General features: G+C 42.9%; 1 non-coding gene across 1 annotated transcript; it reads right to left on the bottom strand.

Moving 5' to 3' along the window:
* Positions 1-1,606: 1,606 nt before the first annotated feature.
* On the bottom strand, positions 1,607-1,681 carry Trnas-cga. The gene has a single exon. It is a non-coding gene; the product is annotated as a tRNA-Ser (tRNA).
* Positions 1,682-9,193: the final 7,512 nt, after the last annotated feature.

The raw sequence follows: 9,193 nt of genomic DNA, 5'->3' as shown, positions 1-9,193 counted from the left end.
AGCAACGCAATCCGTATTAAGTGCTCAGTCGAAAACTTAAAGTGTGTTTTTGTTACGATTAACACTCCCAGATTTGCGATGAGCGGTAATCATAATAAATTTCGTGTATAAAAGCGACGTATGAAATGTAATATATTACCACTTGCCACAGGAAGATTACGAAATCAGCGGCAGTTAGCACACTTACACGAGTATCTAATTGTACTATAAACGAAGATTTAATAATTATACAGAATGTTGGCTATCTATTTGTGTTTTATTTACATTTTTAAGAGTTCCGTTAATCGGCGGGAAAACCGAAATCTTTTTGCAACAGCGTAAATTCGTTGTAGCAAAACGCGTTGCATTTCAAAGAGGTAACTAAACTGTCTGCTGAGTTCATTGCTTCGCTTGGAGACAACTTTTGTTACAATTTATAATTTGTTACAATTTCTAATTTAGATCGTAAGCACACCTTGGGTATTTACCGGGATACTGACGAAAATGATAACTGCTACACTACGAAGCACTGGTCAGATATTTATCAAACTTTTGTGAGATGAATTTCACGTAACTCGTATTGTAAGTAGGCTGTTTAGGTTTTTGTGTTGGTCACGCCACGTAGCGCTCTGTATGAAAATCACTGGCTGTGCTGTGTGCAGTCTGCGGCTGGTTGGTATTGTTGGAATATTCGCTATTGTAGTGTTGGGCAGTTGGATGTGAACAGAGCGTAGCGTTGAGCAGTTGGAGGTGAGCCGCGAGCAGTGGTGGATGTGGGGAGATAGGGTTGGGTTGGGTTGTTTGGGGAAGGAGACCATACAGCGTGGACATTGGGCTTATAGGATTAGGGAAGGACGGGGAAGGAAGTCGGCCGTACCCTTTCAAAGGAACCATCCCGGCATTTGCCTGGAGCGATTTAGGGAAATTACGGAAAACCTAAATCAGGATGGCCGGACGCGGGATTGAATCTTCGCCCTCCCGAATGCGAGTCCAGTGTGCTAACCACTGCGCCACCTCGTTCGGTGTTTTGAGAGCGGATGATCTGGACGTGTGTCCATCAGAGACAGCAAATTTGTAAGACTGGATGTCATGAACTGATATATATATATATATAATGACTTTTGAACACTATTATGGTAAACACATTGTTTGTTCTCTATCAAAATCTTTCATTTGCTAAGTATGCCTATCAGTAGTTAGTGCCTTCAGTAGTTAGAATCCTTTATGCAGCTGGCAGTACTGGCGCTCGCTGTATTGCAGTAGTTCGAGTAACGAAGATTTTTCTGAGGTAAGTGATTCATGAAAGGTATAGGTTATTGTTAGTCAGGGCCATTCTTTTGTAGGGCTTATTGAAGGTCAGACTGCGTTGCGCTAAAAATATTGTGTGTCAGTTTATTGATGATCAGAATAAGTAAAGAGAGAAATGACTAAGCACGTTCAGTTTTGCTCAGCTGTTTGAAAATCAAATAACTTAAGGGGTTAACTAGCACAATAATTCATTAATTTCTCTAAGGGGACGTTTCAGTATTAAACACTTAAACTTATAATCTGAATATATCCAGAATGAGATTTTCACTCTGCAGCGGAGTGTGCGCTGATATGAAACTTCCTGGCAGATTAAAACTGTCTGCCCGACCGAGACTCGAACTCGGGACCTTCGCCTTTCGGGGGCAAGTGCTCTACCAACTGAGCTACCGAAGCACGACTCACGCCCGGTACTCACAGCTGTAGTTCTGGCAGTACCTCGTCCCCCTACCTTCCAAACTTTACAGAAGCTCTCCTGCGAACCTTGCAGAACTAGCACTCCTGAAAGAAAGGATATTGCGGAGACATGGCTTAGCCACAGCCTGGGGGATGTTTCCACTCCGCTGCAGAGTGAAAATCTCATTCTGGAAACATCCATCAGGCTGTGGCTAAGCCATGTCTACGCAATATCCTTTCTTTCAGGAGTGCTAGTTCTGCAAGGTTCGCAGGAGAGCTTCTGTAAAGTTTGGAAGGTAGGGGACGAGGTACTGCCAGAAGTAAAGCTGTGAGTACCGTGCGTGATTCGTGCTTCGGTAGCTCAGGTGGTAGAGCACTTGCCCGCGAAAGGCAAAGGTCCCGAGTTCGAGTCTCAGTCGGGCACACAGTTTTAACCTGCCAGGAAGTTTCATCTGAATATATGTCCATCATCAACATCAGTATAAGGTGCGACCCCCACAGGTACGAATGTAAACACTATTTGTTGTGGCGTGGTAGCAAATAGCCTCCGAATGTCACCTTGATGAATTTATGCACATGCTGTGCAGTTCATGAACATTACTGGATGTAGACTACTGTGAAAGTACAGATCTTTCCATCCGACTGCATAGTGGGTGATAAATCAAGGGCCAGACACACCACTCAAGGAGCTGTACATTTTACAGTGTGTTTGCCATGTGAACTGCAGCTGGAGTGTTGCAAAATCTTTCTGAATGTACCCTGAATGTGCCGTGATCACAAAGGTCCCCGACTCGTGCAACATACTAGCGATTATTTAGTCTCCCTTCAAAAATTACTATTTAATTGCTCCCCATGCCATGATTCCACGAACTCCGGAGGAGGTATGGGTATCAAGAAACGCTGCTTCTTGGATCTGCAAAAAGTCTGTTGATACTTTTGTGGCCACTTGTTGAATCTCTAGTCTCTAGACCTTCGGGCTGACGATTGTTTAAAATTTTTTCTGACATTTCTGTGGCACTAGTTGCTGGCACTGTCATAGATTCACCTTCCAATAGTGGCGACCGATTGGAGTCGAGCGAGTGACCAAGACCCCTGGAAGGGTGGGAGGCGTGGGAAAGGGGGGGGGTTAGTTACTTCGTTAGTGTCGCTGCACTATAGCTCCCCCGTTTTTATACGTAACAGTGTTTTGTATCACCACTGAAATCGGGATTCGCTCGTACAGAGGCATTCTTCTTTCTTGGTAAACCCTGTCTCGTGTTTGTGGATTCCAATAGTTTCCCTCAACAAACAGGCATGAGACGCCTCCTCCACAGCAAAAACCGGCGTGTCAGCGAATTTTATTAGTGTCAGTCTCACATAGCGCCGATGTCCGCCATGGCCGATTTCAACACCTGTCCGTCGTCTGAGTAAACCGTTTATGTCCGGTGATCCTCGTACTCACGGATCATCCGTTCATTCCAGTATAGACTTATCCATGTGTGTATCGTATCGCTAGTAGCGGGATGGGTAATTTTTATCTTTGGCTAATCTACGACGCATTTTGATATTCTTGGACGACTTTTCGTCTGTATATTTTTATCTGTACTGAAAATACTGAAATTAGGGTCACACAATGACGCAGTTTTAAACAGTAGCCTATATCTTACCGGATATACTTTAGTATCACTTTGGTAGAGTTCTGTAAAGGTGGTCAGTAGACACCACTTTCCCATTTCCGTCAATGTATATCACTTAATGAAAATGCGTATTTCTTGTTCTCGTTGTAGAAATGCGATATCTGCATCTGACTGAGGCAGCGTGATTGTTTTCTATATTCAAATGTGTGTGAAATCTTATGGGACTTAACTGCTAAGGTCATCAGTCCCTAAGCTTACACACTACTTAATCTAAATTATCCTAAGGACAAACACACGCACCCATGCCCGAGGGAGGACTCGAACCTCCGCCGGGAACAGCCGCACACTCCATGACTGCAGCGTCTGAGACCGCTCGGATAAAACCGCGCGCCGAGTGTTTTCTACTGTACGAATATGTGGCTTACAGGCTCTGCAAATTGTGTGCATTTAACCTTTTCATCCATGCTAATGAACTGATTGATTAGAATGTTAGTTTTCACAAAGTAAGGAGGCAGTTCACTCACTCATTCGTAGCACACGACTTTTACTTTGAAATTAATGCAGACAGACAAATTTACTTTTATGGAGATGTAGGTGTTTTTCTCTCGTATATTTAGATCTGTCACAACAGTATAATTTACTCGTCTCTGTGGCTTCAAGCAGATAACTTAGCTTGATGCCTAATACTAGTAATTACTGTTAGTTTTCACATTCTTCCGTTAAGGAATAACATCTGCCAAAGTGTGTGTCTTCCGCTTTTACATCAACAGAAAGTCCAAGCATTTATATTTCTTGCCGTTCCGTTACATTTCTCTTCGCTTGGGAACAAATTATACTTACTGGTACATGCCATTCAGTGCAGCCTACAATCGGATAGGCGTAAGACAATATTTTTAAACATTTTGTCCATTTTCAGTTCTAAAAAGGACGTAGTTAACGCTTCGTCATCGATGCCAGTAGCAGCAGAGGGAAAACTAATTTCGATGAGGTAAGAAATCGGTAATGACTTTCTTTGCACCACCACCCACGTAGTCACGTCATTTGCACATGAAATCTAAATCACAAAACTTGGGCTGTGAAGCCTAGACGTGTATATACTTAATCTGATCATTAATATCCGAATGTCATAATGTCATGCGGTATTAACCTATAAAAGCCACGAGAGTCACATCCACCACTATAAAAGGAGGCGAGGAGTGTTGTAGTGTAGGTAGAGAATTGATCAGTGAGGAGATCACAGTGACTTCGAATGTCGGTTGATCATTACGTGTCACCAGAGTAACAAATACTTTAGGGACATTTCAACCCTTTTAAACCTGATCAAATCGACTATTGGTGACGTGATTGTAACATGAGAAGTAACAACAGCTGAACCAGACCAAGCAGGTCTTATGTGTTGACAGAATGGGACTGTTGTACACAGTGGAGGATGGTTGTAAAAATCGCATGAAATGAACTGAAGGAGATATTCGGGAGTTCCGAAGTGCTGACAGCAGACGAGCTAGCACAACGACTGTACTTAGGGACTTGGAAAGGATGGGGTGGCGGCGTGGGTGGGGGGGGGGGGGAATACAATGGTCGAGCAGTTCCCCATAAGCCACATGTTTCTACATTTGCTAAGCGACGCTTAAGGTGCTGTACCAGGGATGATACTAGACAGTAGATGACAAACGAATGGTTTGAGTGATGAATGATGCAATAGCCGGGAGCAATCCGGGGGAAGAGTATGGATTTGGCTGATGCTTGCCGATCATTGTATAATGTCAGTAGGAACGACGGTGGAGGTGTTATTGTATGAGTGTGTTTTTCGTTCTTAGGGTGTGGTCATATGATCGTGCTTAAGAAATGCTAAATGCGGGAGGGCATGAATATATTTTACAGCGTTATTTACTGTGAGGAACAGTAGACATTTCGGAAGCGATCTTTGTGTCAGCACGACTATGCACGTCCTCATATAGCAACTTCCGTGACGCAGTCGTTTGTAGACAATAACAATCTTCAAGCGAACTGTCTTGCCCAAGTCCCGACCTGAAACCAATGTGTCACCTTTGCGGAGGGTAGGACCGTGACTTTGCTGTACACCCCAGCGTCCAACCTCACTATTTGCTCTGATTTCGGCACTTCTACATCTACATCTACATCGATACTCACTATGCGGTGCCTGGCCGAGGGTGCCGTGTACCACTACTAGCCATTTCCTTTCCTGCTCCAATCGCAAATACACCGAGGGCAGAACGAAGTGTCTATATGCCTCGGTATGAGCCTCAGTTTCTCGAATATTATCATCGTGGCCGTTATACGCAATGTATTTTGGCTGCAGTAGAATCGTCTGGCCGTTCAGCTTCAAATGCCGGTTTCCTAATTTTCCGAATAGTGTATCTCGAAAAGTACGTCGCCTTTCCACCAGAGATTCCCATCTGAATTCCCCATCCATCTCTATAACACTTACGTGTTTTTCGAAGCTACTGGTACCAGACTAGCAGCCCGTCTCTGAATTGCTTCGATGTCTTTCTTTAATCCGACCTTGTACAGATACCAAACAGTCGAGCAGTTTTGAAGAATAGGTCGTACCAGCGTCCCTTATGCGGTCCACTTTACAAGTGAACCACTCTTTCCTAAAAGTCTCCCAATAAACCGAAGTCGATCATTCGCCTTCCCTGCCGCAGTTCTCACATGCCCGTTCCACTTCATATCGCTTTTCAACGTTACGTCCAGGTATTAAAACGCCTTGAATGTGTCAAGCAGGACATCGGTAATACTGCAACCGAACAATACGGGTTTGTTCTTCTTGTAATTCAACTGTGTCACCTTACCTTATACCACAGCATCATTTGGAAATAATAGCAGGTTGCTGCCCACCCTGTCTGCCAGATAATTTATATATAGAGAGAACAACTACGGTCTTATCGCTCTTCTCTGAAGCACTCCTGACGATACCATTATCTGTGATGAACGTTCACCGTCGAAGACATTATACTGGCTTCTAATAATTAAGAAGACTTCGAGCAACTCACATATTCGTGCACTTATTCCAGATCCTCGTAATTTCGTTAACAGCCTGCAATGGGGTACCATGTCAAATGCTTTCAGGAAATCTAGCAAAACGGAATCTGCGAACTTCCAGCATGGAATCTGCTTTTGCCCTTCATTCATAGTTCGCAGTATATAGTGTGAGAAAACGGAAAGCTGAGTGTCGCACGAGCGACGCTTTCTGAAACCGTGCCGATTCGTGAACAAGCTTATTTCTCAGTCTCAAGGAAGTTTGTTATTTTCGAACTGAGAAGAGTGAGGAAGAATGATCTATCATTCCGCACAGAAGTTGAGATGCCTCACCGAAAATCTCTGCGGCAGAATGCAAGCAGCCATGATGGTGAAAGGACAACACAGCCCATATTACTGTCCAATGTAGATTTTGGGATACTTGTCATCAGATAGTATTTTTTGACACCGGCTCCTAGCTCCCTAGAATTGTATGGAATGACAGAAGAGGTTAAAGTAATAGACACTCATGTTAATACATCGAAATGAGTTGGGAATCATACAGATAACTTAATGATTACAAAATCTATCTCACCTGTATTTTATTTATTGTCTCACGCTTTCGTTTATTTAGCAACTACAGGTTGCTGAGTTGTGCTAACATCATGATATAAATGGTCTCCTTGTAAATAATGTTGAAAACCAAATCCTATGAAAACCTTGACTTTAGCACATTCGGTCAACTGAAGATGTTCAACGAACGAAACAAGTCGTAACACAGTACATGTGAAGTGCTACATCTAAGGTGATTTTTAGTAACCCGAACATTAGTGTCAGCTGTGGTGTTGAGCATGATCCATATTATCTACATTAATTACTTAGAAGAATTTATGAATTAGTATGTTACTACTGTTCTCCTTGACAAGAGTCTAGAGTCACACGTCTTGATAAACGTAATGAAAAAGGTAAAGTACTAAATGAAAAAAAAAAATCTAAATCTTTTAAAATTCATACAGCCTGTCATCATTAAACAGACATATTCGTTCACCTTACCATTAAGCAATAAGACAGTAAAAACTTGGAGCAATAGTGAGTTAGCATTATTCACATAAATAATGTCAGAGAATAGCGTCTGGCAATTTTTAAAACACTGCGTCCACGTACACGGTGGTACTTTATACAAGAACATTCTGAGGTGTGGGGTTGATATGTTATTCTGTTATTCTGCGCAACGGATTAATCTGAGAGGTACCCATTACCGTGTGGCTACCGCAAGATGCAATTTCCACACCCAAACTACTACAGAAGTCAGACAGACGATCCTAACGTTCTAAAGAGAAATGCCTGAAAAACTTTCAGCAATAAATATCTTCTGGAGTCGTCTGCTTTAAGGAAATGATACAAAAATTCACAAAATTTCTTTCACAACTAGTGGGATACTTTGGTACTGGAGTAGTGCTAGTTAGTGTAAGAAAAACATGAAACTACCGAGAGTTATTATTTATTTTGAAAAAAATTCTGAGAAATCACAATGGTAATTTTAGTTATGAATTGAACAAGTTACATCCTGGTTCTTTTTGGAATGTGAAGTTACCTCACAAGGATAGGATTCGCTAATGAAATTTCTATACAAAGTTTAAGATGGTTGTAGACTTGGCAGAATGGCTGAGAGGCGCTCCTACTCAACTTGAATAATTATCCTTTAGAATGTTGCTAGGAACACTCGAGGCTATCGTGTGTGAAATGCAGTGAAGTGTACTGTTGTGGAGGAAATATGGGGCTCGCAAAAGCTGTAGTGCACAATACCGTAAGCTGCGATGACTGCCGTCTGCGCCGCTCGCTGCTGACAAATAAGATAACTCTCGTTCTATCTGGATTGACCTTCACCAATCAAACTCTCCCTATGCCTTGATGAAGTCAAGGATTCCTATTCGCCCCTAGTCTAACTATTGGTGTGGTACACCGGTCAGACAACCAGTCCACTGCGATGCCACTCAAAATTCGCTCGCAGGCGTTTAACTATAACTCTGTCCATTCATACCGCACAATAAGTGTGTCGGCAAACACAGTGAACAACGCTTAATCGCAAGGACTCAATATAGAGTAGCACTTCGATCCGCTCTCGACAGAGGTACTCTCCCAGTGAAGTACTGAGGAGAGACTTGTTCCTCACTCCAAGAGCGACAACGGAACGGCGCCTCTCCACGCCAGACGTGAAGGGGTATATCTTTCAGTCTCTTCCATTATTCCTTCAGCTCAAGGCGTCAGAAATATCGTCTGCCAATCAACATTGCTCTTCTAAAACGGGAGAATGACGCTTTGTTTAAGGCAACCAATCCAGAACCCTGTAGCATTGGCGTTTGGCGTTTGCTCTCTAGCTATGAAAATCTCTGAATGTGCATGCCATATGTAAGGAATACGTAGGCTGACTGCTCCCACACAATGCAGCGGAATTTGCTTTTAAGCCAAACATGGGGTTGTTCCCCCCCTTTCACTCGGGCCCACGCTGTACACTACATGGATGGTCACCGACTGACATAGGCTGGGTCGTTCTCTGAAGGGACCGGCGTCCCGTTGTGTGGTTTCTCTCCTGAACTAAAAGCTTCTGTGACAGTCATGTCTGGAATGTATGTGTGTATGCCAGCCTCAAGTATTTCAACAATGGTGCGCCTACTTGTTAATTGCATATAGTTTACATGAATTCATACAACATTCACTTTATCTTATCGACTTTGGGTTCGAATGAAGCGTCTTGATGTGCAGAATATGATTGTGAGGACGGAATATGTAAGTAGGTAACTACACATGTTCTACTGTTACGACATTACCTCACGATTTTTCTCTCACACCTCATTATTTATGTCATGTCTGGTATTTATCAGTGACTTCCATTAACAAATGATCCAAGAAATTCCAGC

Source organism: Schistocerca piceifrons, chromosome 1 (genome assembly GCF_021461385.2).
Source record: "Schistocerca piceifrons isolate TAMUIC-IGC-003096 chromosome 1, iqSchPice1.1, whole genome shotgun sequence".
In the NCBI taxonomy this organism is placed as follows: Eukaryota; Metazoa; Arthropoda; class Insecta; order Orthoptera; family Acrididae; genus Schistocerca; species Schistocerca piceifrons.
Note: the sequence above shows the minus strand (reverse complement) of the source record. Positions and strands in the feature narration are given on the sequence as shown.